We start from the raw sequence: 9,540 nt of genomic DNA, 5'->3' as shown, positions 1-9,540 counted from the left end.
ATTTTTTTTTTTTTTTTTTTTTTTTTTTCATTGTTTACCTAGTGAATCGAATGGATACCTTTTGTCGGAAAATTAGCAAGTTTTGGGTATCTCTCCAATCCCGTCGGACGATCCGTTTCAATAACGTCACGAAGTCAGGAATATTATTTCGGGTATCCTGAAATTTGGAAAACTCTTGGGAAAAGGCACTTTCTTTTCTTTTCTTTTCTTTTCGAAATTTTACCGATCCCGAGAACCGTGTGACTGCTTCCGCAGAGGAGCAACAGCGTCTGGCGAGGGACAAATCGAACGACACGACTTTTCGTAATCCAACGAACTTTGTCAATTTGTTATCTTCGCGTGACGTTGGAACTTCCCGTGGCAAAATTCCATTATGAAGTAACATCTCCAAAAAGCCCCGTGACGAGCACTCGCTCGACGGATATATTTTTTAACGTTTATTTTTTCACGTTATTGCATTTCTACCGAAAGAGACGCAGAGTCCATGCGAACTGTGGGTTTTAGTATTAAAAATATAAAACGACCGTATCTTCCACTAGCATCGATATACGAGAATAAAAAATAAAACAAACGGGCATTGCTCCATTTCGATAGAATGAATGTTTGTCCATGTATAAATATTTTATAAAGTTCATAGATCCGTTCTACCTGTATATCCTTCAAATTGTCCGCCATTAATTTTCAGAATAACCTAAATTATTGGTGCGACAGTATTATGAGCCAATTTGAAAATCGATGCTCTGCAATTTGTCCTTTGACTACGTGTATAATACACGTGTATATGTGTACGTAGGGGGTGTATACGTGGATATAGGATATACATATGAGTAGATATACTGTAATATACCTACATGGTATTACTCGACAGAATGAGGTCACAGCGTCCCTCTCTTCCAGGTTTAATAATTTCTTTTTTCCCAAACCCACTGAAACAACCCCTTTGCTTTCCTCATTTGTCCGCCATCCCTCGGATTATTGACGACTGGCAAAGGCAATCGTGATATTATTTGTTATACGTCACCTGCCCACCTTGCCTACCAGCACCAACCTGGTTTCAAGCACGCGACCATCGCGTCTGGCTGGCTAATATAAATCTCCATTCGTCTACGGTCGTAAATTTAGATAAAAAAGGGCGCGCTTAGAAAAAAAATATCAAGTTTCACGTTTTTCACGAATCTCACGAGAATTCACTCGCACCGAATACTGGCATACGAAAAAGGGCATTGAGAGGGATTTTGAAAAAGTTTTCAAAATCTCATAGCTGTACTCTCTTTTGATCAGAGTGGATCTTTATAGCAAACGATAAGTCATCTCGTGAAATCCCTCGTTTTCGGTGCATTTGGAAATTCCCATAAGAGTATCGCGAAAAATATTGAAAATCGGAAAAATGATGTGAAAATCTAAAATGACCGTTTTTCATTCGCTGTACTGCTCTTTCTTTTTTACCATTACGTAAGTCCCAAGGCGGCGATGACCTTCGTGAAGTTTCCCGTATCGCGTAAAAGGTAACCCTGAACCGGACGCAGCAGTCGCGTTATTTCAAGCGTACGAGCGCATACCGAATAATTGTCCCTCGTAAAGTCCCGACCGCGACGAACCTTGCGAATCGGTGCGGCCTTTGAAGAAGTTCTATTTAGAGTCTGGCATCGCCTAACGAGCCTATACCGACTGAGTAGCTTGTCAATTGATCCCTATAAAAGTACCGTCGAACAGTTCAAAGAGCTTATGACTTCCTTTGACTCAGGAAGTTGGCTCCTTCCAACTCCCCATTCCCGATGCCACATATGTGAATGGAAAAAGCTCATAAAATTGTATGTAAATTAAATAAGAAAAAAATTGGTGACCATGTATAAACAACGTTATACGACCGTGCGCTCTCTAAATATATATTACACCCTGTATATAGGCATAACACGGTACGGTATAGCAACTAGGTACGGTAAACAGTACAGTCTATACTTAACCGGTATTGCATGGTCAACACCTTGAACTGTGACAATGAACTGGATCAACGCGTGACATCAATCCTATTAAAAAGTGCCATAGAAAATTGTTTAATTGGCATATGTGGTCCTTTAATTAGACTTTAGATTAGTCGTCATTCATTATGTCCTCGGTTGGTATATACTGATATGCACGTATGTATATTTATACGGGGATAAGAATTTTACCCGATTACTCAATTAAGGGACTCGCTAATTACTCACGTCGTTGCGCTTCAATTGAGTCGTTGTCTCGTAGCGTTGGTAGTACTCGCGAATTCACTTAGCAAACCGTGTCACATCCTCCTTTTCTGTACCTGCAATCCCATCTGACATTCTTGGCTAATGGGACTGGTGTTAACTCGCCGGGATCACTTACAGACGTTACATGTCCCAGGCTGTCCGAACGATCTTGCCGTGCTCGTTAGTCAGGCTGGCTGAGCAGATATTCGCCAGACAGGGAACGAGTGCGAATTGGTTCGCTTTATGCACAAAATTCCCTCGGCGATACTGACTGCTGCTTCTGCATTGTCGGGATCCAAACGTGCAGAATGCTGTACGGCCCGTGACGCATTATCTAATGGCTAACAAAGAACATCCTGCAGCGGTTTGAGCCATTCAATTTAGGCACGCCTACAATGCTTTGGTTGTTGGTACACGTGAAAATTTTAGTTAGATTATTAAATTTCACTTTAACTCATCGACCTCGTGATGCCACAATTGGTATTTTTTACTTATACGTTTAAAATTAGGCATCGGAGCTTGATTATGTTTTTTTCTTTTTTCTTTTCCATTGACCTGGTTCTATCTCGAAGGGGCTCTTGGAATCTGTGCAATCGTTTTGTCCGATGCGTAAGTTTTTTTGTGAATTTTATAATTATTTTTTATTTCTTGTGGGCGAAGGAAGACGAATCTCGTACTTTTAATATGAAAAGGAGGATACACTTGGTGAGTGCCAGCATCCCATGGACCTTATCTGGTGTATATTTAAATTGGTGGTAAAATTCATAGTAGATCCACCCTCAAGCCGTGTCTTGGAAAATTCAGATTATCTGTAATTGATTTACGGCTATTTACAAGTTCCATCTCTGTAATCTACAAGTATCTGACGTAATCCGAGGCGATAGCAGTTATGCCCATGGGAGTGGATTGAGGGGATGCTGGAATTTCTGTACTCGAAGAAGTTTAAAAGTTATCAAAGTTTGTCCTGTGCAAGATTTGACTGCTTTGATTATACATGTATACATATATATACACACCAGTTTGTTAGCTATAGCTAATATCCGTTACCATATGATTTACTGTGAGGCTGTTAATCATTACGCAACTGAACGACCTCAAAATCAAATTTCTTTTTTGAAAACTCAACGCGGTCGTTTCGAAATTGAAATTGTACATTATCTCCAGCCTCCCGGCCATCAGGGGTTTGGGCATGCAGCTTCTGCGAAGGTCTTGACGGTCCGATGGCATTAAGTCAGAAGCGTCAAGTACCAACAGAGTTTTCCGAGAGAAGTCTGAATATTCAGAGATGATAACGAGATGCGTATTGGATAAAATTTTCATCTCTTGCATGATGTACATCTTCACCCATTTTTGAAGTGTAGACATGGAGTCAAGATATATGTATACAGTTGACTTTTTAAAAATCAAAATTTTATAGTCAGACATTTTTGGTATGGTTACTCATCTGGACCACTCCAGCATCCGATCTTGGTCCAGTAGTCATCTTGTGGACAATATTGCATTGTATTAGCATAGTTTCAATCTCTTTATGCTTGTCTATTTGCATTTCCTGGATGTTAAGTTAGTCTGAGGGGAAATGCACTTGAGATGCAATTAATGTTGATGCATGATATACTTGTGTATATTGTGTAAGCTCGTAAAGCTCGTAAAATCACACAGCATCCCGCCGTTTCACCTCCGGCGCGTTATGGTGTTTGTATTTGAGCTTTTGTTGTAGCGCTTGGCACATAGCGACGGTTCTAAGCTCTGCCGGCTGCTCCGACTTATATAAACGATTGGCAAACAGCTCATTAAGGAACAAGGGAGCGACGATTTATTTTACCAAGGAAAGTGAGCGAAGTTTCTTCTCTTCTTCTCTTGGCGCTATGTGATACATTGTTATGACTGGTTCCAAAGGATACTCTTAATACCGGGTGAACGTAGGCCTCTAGATTTGGAGCTTTATATAAATCCTTTTTGCCCTTGGGCTAATTTTGTGGATTTTGGAGAGGTCAATTTTTTTTTGAAAATTTATTACGCGATAGCAGTTTCAAGTTTTGACTGTATAGCACTCTTTTTGTCCTAACCAACGGCAAATGTAAAATTGAGAAAGTGGGATTTGCTTAATTTTTGAGATTAAAGTAAAAGATAAGTTATTTTTCAAGTTTCAAGAAAAAACGTCAATGGCGAAAAGTTATACGCGAGAGTCCGAAGATAAGGAGAGCGTGAAAGAGGTCTCTCGTAATAAAAAGTACATTAATTCCCTGGGATTATATCGAATTATTCCACGTCCTCGAAATTCAATAATGCGCGGCCGGAGGTTTATATTAAAAAAGTGAAAATTTAATTTCGTCAATTATTATTCCACGAAATGAATTTTTTTTTCGTTTTTTTTTTGCTTTTTACATTTTTCACAAAACCGATCATTCGTCCACTCCGGTTGAGTGATTCTAGTATTTCGATTATTTTTAGTTAAACCGAACAATATATGGACATTCGATTTGCGATGGACAGTACGAGTATATTTATATATAGAGGATGTCCTGTATATCTATATATATGTATAAATCATACAGTGTATATTGGTATATGTATATATATTTACTTCGTTACCACCGTTCTCAAGCTACTAATTGCCGTCCTTCGTTATGCTGTTTATTATTCGAGTATCTGGATATACCCGAGTGAAAATTTCGAGTGTAGCTTCAGCCAACGATACTAATTTATCAATTCGAATGGAAATAGGCAAAATTAACTTTAGTATAAATCTTATGCGTTCAGTCATAGAGATGACTGGTCTCCATGTAAATCGAAGACAGCCAATGCATTATTCCCAGTGCCGTAAGCCTCTTGCGAATGGGCCCTGTGATTAATAACAGTGCCACGTGCCAGTGAAGTTTATATCGTAGTAATGAAAATATTCATAAAAAGTTGAGATTTCTTGCTCGTTCGCAGTGAGGAGCCTCGGGCGCCCAGATAGCATATCTCAGGTATTCTTAATTACTATAGCTCCGGGAGAGCGCCTGATTTGAATGGGTTAACTTGCCTTTTTCTTATTTTCCCTTTCCTTCGCTTTTACGTACTACTAGCACAATCGCATTTAACGCCTGTATATAAGGATATACGCTGAAACGCATATCTACTGAATATTAATATATGAGTATTCCTCCTTTTCATAATTGCATTATATTTAATTGGATATAGTTGAAAAAATGGACGTTCAGTAGATACGAGGAAGTGTTTAAGATCGAAATTTATGAAAATTCTCATTGACGTGATTTAATGAAAAAAATTGGTGGATCAATGGAAAATTATAAGAGACCTCTAAGCGTATAATATTTTTTAGATTTCTATATTCACAATTTTCATATTCATACATTTTACGGATTTTCGTTATTTAACTAGAAAGAGCCAGCTGAATCTTACTGGATCCAGACTTCACAGAATATCTTCCAGGCGATAACAGTTTCAGGCTGCTTCCTCTATATATGTATATTTTGTCTCGTACGTCCATTCGAGCCGTGGACCAAAGAAACTTTCGACTTTGACGAATTATTAAAAATTGTCACACATCCAACTCGTTTCCTCGAAATCCCATGTCTGACGTATATCTTTACCTGAGACCTTTTCGCACATTCTTTTATTTCTATCTTTTTTTTTCCCCACTCGCCATCCCCATGGGAACTTTAATTTGCCCGATAAATACTACCCTCGTCCTATAATCATTCTCCACGAGTCTCGATTGTCACTCCTTCTCTCCCGTTTTTCCCTCTTCATCCCTTAAGACAAGAAAGTTTCCTTTGTTTATTAGTTATCTTTCGAAATTGTTGCAGAAACGTTGTTGGCATACTTGAGAATTCTTAACCCTAATGCTTAAACCTTCCTTCGCCGTCTTACGCAACTTGCCTCATTTCTTTGTATGCTTGATAAACGGTTTTACCCGAAGGTGAAAAAAAAATATTGAAATTTTGCCTCGTTACTCGATCTTGTTTAAGTAAATGATAATAATTACGAAAAGCTGTGCAGCTTTACGGTTGGCGATGAATACTTTGCCGCTTAAAATTTCTTTTATTCGGACACTCGATAGAGTGCTATCTGATTCTTTTTCTTCATATTCAATTAATTTACCTGCATATAATTCGCAAAAGACTGAAATAACTTTAGGAAATTTAATTTCCACTTTTCACTTCACCGGGACAATGGAGAAAGTTTCCTTGGTTCGTTAGTCTTTGGTGTATAATTGCCATGGAAATATCGTCGTGTCTTAAAGGAGCTTTCGTTCTGGAGCTTGGCGAAAACGGGATGTGATTTGCATCGATGTAGAAAACAAAAACGGAGCTTTTAACAAAATTCAAGATTGAATATTTAATCAAGATCAAATATCGTTTCTAGGAGAGGTCAAAAATTTATTGAAGCCTTTCATTGAATTCTGCAGTCGTGGGAATTTACATTTGTTCATCGGAAATAAAATTATTGAATAAAAATTCTCCGAGCGAAGTTCGCTGTTAATTAATACATTTTTTTTAAACAGCCCCGAGTGCCACTTATATAGCCACGGGTCAGTTATATTTGCAGTAAATTTCATTCCTGAAAGCTACCTAATAAAAATATTTCGAAATAGGATCGATAAAAAGTATAAAATATATTAATAGTCATCAAATGTCAGTAACATACCATACTGTTCCATACTGTTCATTTTTCTTTATGCAACTATCGCATGTTATATCCGTCATGTCGAATTACGTTAAAAGTCACTCGCACTGCATTGTATTACTATACACATTCCATTACCATTGTACCAGTATATAAAGAGAATTACAAATGATGTCAGCCAATAAATTTTTTTTTTTTTTTAATAATTTGCAAAAAAGTATCTGTACCCGGTACCCGTAACTTTTATATTACGTTTTCAATTACGAGCACGTGTCAGGATCCCCAAGAATCCATGACGGTAACAAGGTCAGTATATTAGGGACGATGAAATAATCGAATAAAGTTGGGGATAAAAAGAAGAGAAAAAAAAAATGTTAAAAAAAAAATAAATAAATTCAGCCTTAACTTGTCATGTTAAGTTTTTCGTATATAAATACAAATATTGAAAAAAAATTAAATTTCTGTTGCTACATGTGTCTAAGCAAATTGCCAGACTTTTATCCTACGGCGAACCAGTTAGTCCAGGTGGGGTTTGCACGTAAGGGTATATGGGATGCTTGTTCGTCATGTGTTTCCAGAAATGTTCGAACGAAATTCTACGACCCTCTTACCATACAAGATAGCATACAACATGGGCTTATACATGAAATCGATAAAGACGTACAGAGGGAATCGTTAAGGGAAGGCTTCTTCATTTATCCGTTTCCTACAATTTCCCAAAAATTCCACGATGCGTTATCTTTCTCGCAAGGGCTCATAAAGGGCTCCGCTACCAAGGGTGAAATTGTCGGATAAGAAACGATGAAAACTTTTTCGCTCTTTTTCCCTGGCGTTCCTCCCCCTCCCCACCCCCGTTTTTTCCACTTCTTGCGGTTTCTGGTACTTTTTCCTTACGTTCCTTCTCCACTTCTCTAGCCCTCAACATTCCTACGGGGTTGTAACCTCTATCTGTCCAGAATTTTATTGCTTCGAGTTCCAGCTGTAATTCCATTCGCAGGGGATAGAAAAGAATATCTTGCGAAGCGTCAACGGTAAGAATTATTTCCGGACTTCCATACGAACTGAAGTGTAACAGGGGCAGTTTTTGCCCTGACTTTCGCGCTCACGGTACCGTTGGGGTATATCAGAAACGGCCGCCTGGTAATCCTTAGGCAACTGGCAGCTGGCAGCTGGCGCCAAGTTTCACGATTATCGTATATATATACGATATAGTATACTCGAAAGAGGCGCATCGTCGCGACGCCGATTTTATTATTACGCCGGCTGTAACCCAGAAAAGTCACAGGTCCCCAAGCATTCCGCCGCAAGGTTTTCTTGATTTATTAACTCGCCCCGGGTGGACGGCCTGAAAAAGCTACGCTCGCCGACGCTACGCGGCGCTACGTGACTCACCATTTACGTTTATACGAATCAAAGCAAAAAAGTGAGACATTACTTAGTTTCAATGTAAACTCGAATTTTCGTAATTTAATGACTTTTCTTTACTTGTGACGTATCTGCGTGAAATTATATTTATTTACCTATATCCTACTTCTCTTTGCTGTTTCCTTATACATGCCTCCTTTTTTTTCCTGAAATTCACAAACTGACCCACACACGACATTTCATACGTATCACACAGCATCCCTATGCTGGATCATATTTGTTAAATAAAAAAATTCGAAATACTTCAAAGGGTACTGTGATTAATGATAAATGCCCCAATTTGGCACTACAAATAAATTGAATATATTGGACTTAAAATTGCAATCAAAGCTGCACGCGAATTTACATGCAATTTATTAACTGTACAATAGACAGTATATATTTAATAATCCATGTTATATACGTGCACTGTATAGACAGTGCAACAAATATTTGCAGCATCGTACCAATTTCATCGATGGTATCGATGACTCTATCACCGTAAGTATCATAATTTTTTATCATCCCGTATAAATCTTGAAGATTTCGTCAGGTATTAATTAATCATCCTACGTCACAAAACCGCGAAAGTACCAGCATAGGAGTCGTTAAACCACAACTGGAAGTTGTTCAGGAAATACGTTATTTTATAAATTACAAAGTTCGAGATTTACCATATGCAGTGCCCTTCGTAGATTTACAGTTGAAGCATTTCCAAAACAAGACGAAAACAAATATTTCTCAAAAGTATACTTACGACCAACTTTTCACGTATCCCGATCGGTCCTCGTCGAATTTCAAACACCAGAAAGCGTTTATGCATTCCGAACTATTTTGGGACTGGTAAAACCTTTTATCGTTAAAGGGTAGTTTGGCATTATTTGTTTGAATTTGTAAACACAGCTAGATGGTAAAAAAGTACAGGTAATTTAATTAGACCGTCAGACGGTTCCTGACACAGACTCAATTTCACAAATCGTCACTTGATTTTCGTCATATAAAAATCCTGCTGGCAATAATCTCCTCTTCGTCCCTCTCATCACGCTCGGCTTATGTCCCAACGGTCGTATTTACGATAATACTCAGCACTCTATGGCCCCGCGTGATAGCTGCTTGGATATTCTAATTTGTAAATACGTATTCTCATCGCTGTGAATTTCGTGATCCCTACTTTGGAAAAGTTACAACAGGTGATAACCGGTTTAACAGTATTACTTACGTATGTATGGTATGTTGAATAACATTCATGAAATACGTTCTTCTTACGCGGGGCGGGGGG

The 9,540-nt window shown here is 38.4% G+C and overlaps 2 protein-coding genes across 10 annotated transcripts in view; one reads left to right on the top strand and one right to left on the bottom strand.

Annotated features, from left to right (window-relative positions):
- Positions 1-2,570, bottom strand: part of LOC107263154 (facilitated trehalose transporter Tret1) — a 21,530-nt gene extending 18,960 nt beyond the window's left edge. Inside the window, exon 1 of the mRNA XM_025080453.1 lies at positions 2,208-2,570. The gene's annotated coding sequence lies outside the window, so the exon portion shown is untranslated. The remainder of the gene's footprint in view (positions 1-2,207) is intronic.
- LOC107263155 (octopamine receptor beta-2R) overlaps positions 1-9,540 on the top strand; it is a 101,811-nt gene that overhangs the window by 77,302 nt on the left and 14,969 nt on the right. The window lies entirely within an intron of this gene.

The sequence above is a fragment of the Cephus cinctus genome, unplaced genomic scaffold, assembly GCF_000341935.2.
Source record: "Cephus cinctus unplaced genomic scaffold, Ccin1 Ccin1_scaffold0132, whole genome shotgun sequence".
NCBI lineage: Eukaryota > Metazoa > Arthropoda > Insecta > Hymenoptera > Cephidae > Cephus > Cephus cinctus.
Note: the sequence above shows the minus strand (reverse complement) of the source record. Positions and strands in the feature narration are given on the sequence as shown.